Source organism: Nestor notabilis, unplaced genomic scaffold (genome assembly GCF_000696875.1).
Source record: "Nestor notabilis isolate BGI_N333 unplaced genomic scaffold, ASM69687v1 scaffold25996, whole genome shotgun sequence".
Classification (NCBI taxonomy): Eukaryota; Metazoa; Chordata; class Aves; order Psittaciformes; family Psittacidae; genus Nestor; species Nestor notabilis.
Window position 1 is genome coordinate 12,238 of NW_009933815.1, and position 2,699 is coordinate 14,936.

At 54.9% G+C, this 2,699-nt stretch overlaps 1 protein-coding gene across 1 annotated transcript in view; it reads left to right on the forward strand.

Moving 5' to 3' along the window:
* ATP6V1B2 (ATPase, H+ transporting, lysosomal 56/58kDa, V1 subunit B2) overlaps positions 1-2,699 on the forward strand; it is a gene marked incomplete at its 5' end in the record, with an annotated part of 13,709 nt that overhangs the window by 10,118 nt on the left and 892 nt on the right. The gene's annotated exons all lie outside the window — the stretch shown is intronic.

Here is a 2,699-nt window from a genome sequence, read left to right on the forward strand (position 1 = left end):
GCACGGTGCTCGACCACAGGGCGCCATGGCCAAACTTCACATCCATGCACGGTGCCAAGCACCATGCCCAAGCACCATGGCCAAACACCGTGTCTGTGCACGGTCGGCGAGCACCATGCCCAAGCACCGTACGTGTGGAGCATGCCCAAGCACCATGTCCATGCAGCATGCCCTCGCCCCGTGCCCAAGCACCGTCCCCGAGCACCATGGCCGTGCACTGCGACTGTGCACCGAGCACCGCATCTAAGCACCGTGTCTGAGCACCGTGGTCATGCACGGTGCCGGAGCACTGCATCCACATGCCATGCCCTTGCACCGTGGCTGTGCACCATGCGCTGTCCATGCACAGCACCCCCATGCACCAGGCTGAGCACCATGTTCACACCTCTTGCCTGAGCACCATGTTCACACACTGTGTCCAAGCACTGTGGCCGAGCACCATGTCCACACGTCGCGGTCGAGCACCATAACCGAGCACCGTGACTGAGCACCATGTTCACATACCCTGGTGAGCACCACGTCCGTACACCATACTCATGGTGTGCAGACAAGCACCATGCCCGAGCACCACGGTTGAGCACTGTGCTTGAGCTCTGTGTCCACGCACCACAGCAAGAGCACCGTGCCCAAGCACCACGTCCATGGTGCGTGGCCAAGCACCGTGCCCAAGCACCATTTCTACACACCATGTTGGAGCACCGCGGTCGAGCACCGTGGTCAAGCACCATGTCCATGCACTGTGGTCACACACCATGTCCAAAGCACCGTGGTCAAGCACCATGTTGACACACCACGTCCAAGCACCATGTCCACGACGCATGGCTGAGCACCGCGCCCGAGCACCATGTCCACGCATCATGTCCAAGCACCGTGGTCAAGCACCATGTCCACGCACCGTGTTGACACACCACGTCCAAGCACCATGCCTGAGCACTATGTCCATGATGCATGGCTGAGCACCGTGCCCAAAGCACCATGTCCATACACCCTGGCCAAGCACCCGTGTCCATGCACCACATCCAAGCACCGCATCCACGATGTCTGGCTGAGCACCGTGTCCACACGCCACGTCCGAGCCCCATGCTTGAGCACCACGTCCAAGCACCGCTGTTGAGCACCATGTTCACACACCCTGGCTGAGCCCAGGCACCACATCCAACCACCACCTCCACGATCTGTGGCTGAGCACCTCAACTGAGCACCTCATCCAAGCACCACATCAGCACCCTGGCCCCGCTCCGGAGGGGAACGGCTCCGATCTCGGTTTGCATAAACCCAAGTGGCTCCTGGCACGCTTCGAGCTGTCGCTCCGGAAAAGTAAACTTCCTTCTCCACGACATTGCTTTTTGTTTTGTTTTCTTGGTTCCCGAGTTTCGTATATACATTAGTAGCACCTCAGCGAGATGGAATCAGGCAGAAGCGTGATACAGTTTTTAAAACACCGTTAGCACCGTTTTGATTACAAGATTTCATTGAATAAAAATATGCCTTATAGAGCCCACAAAGCATACTCCAGTATTAAAAGGAAAAATCAGCAATTGAGGCACCTCAGGGATTCTGCTTTCCTTCTCCTTCCCGTTGTCCCAAGAGTGACAAAAAGGTGGGGGAACCCCAAAACACTTCCCATTTCTTGCCCGAAGTGAAGCACCGTGGCTGGAAAAGCCAAAGCGGGGTGGAAGGAGCCCATCGGGGCTCCCCAAGCCCAGCTCTCCCCAGGGTTTCTACCACGGGCGTTGTTCTAGCACCATTGTGGCCACGACCTGCTGCAAAATTAGGTCCCCATCCCACCCTGAAGCGATTAAAAACATGCCCCCCCCCATAAGTGAGTGCCCCTCAACCGTGGCTTCAGCACGGGTGGGACGAGCGCGGCCGCCAGGACGGGGAAAGGAAAAGCTTTAGCTTGAAAAAACAGCCTCTCAGCAGCAAGGGGTAAAGAGCTGTGCATAGATTTTGAGTTTTCGTACAAGTCTGAAGCGTGCTCATCTATAATGACTGAGATTTGAGGTAGGTTTAGACGTTATGTAGTGTAAAAACGTGAGACTGCAGCAGTTCTCGCTCCCCGACCCGCGGCGCCGGCATCTCCCCGTTTAAGCCCGGGTTGATCCCGCCGGACCGACCCCCCCCATCCCTGCACCAAAACCAACCCCCTCCGAGGAAGCAGGACTTAGACAGGTTACACGGACCCCCTTTTCCTCCCGATTCCAAACCCAGCCAGGCGAAGCTCACAAGGCACCCCCGTCACGACAGCCAGGCAATGCCAACCGGGGCCGGCACCCGAATCCGGCCCCATCCAATGCTGCCGGCCCGGACCATTTTCACTCTCCCCACATCGGAACCAGCATCGCCTGAGGGTTATCCCTAAAATCTGATTCACCCTCGACTCCTACAATCCTGATATGCTATTGGGTACGTCTAAGAAAAGCGGTAATAGCTCGTTGAGTTTCCTTGTCAAATATACGCGACTTTACAGGTTAAAAGTTAAAAACAAAAAAGGGAATTAATTCTGAAGGACGGACAAAGCATGTTAAATATTCTGCCAGTATTTACAGTTCTCCCACAAGAATCTTGTTTAAAAGGTAACTGCTTTCAAGTTGTTGGGGGTTGAGGGGAAAGGAACTGGGGCGGTTGTTTTTTTTTCTCTCTTTTAAGTTTCGCTTTCGTTTTTAAATCTAGGTGAAAGTGCTTTTAAAAAAATTCTT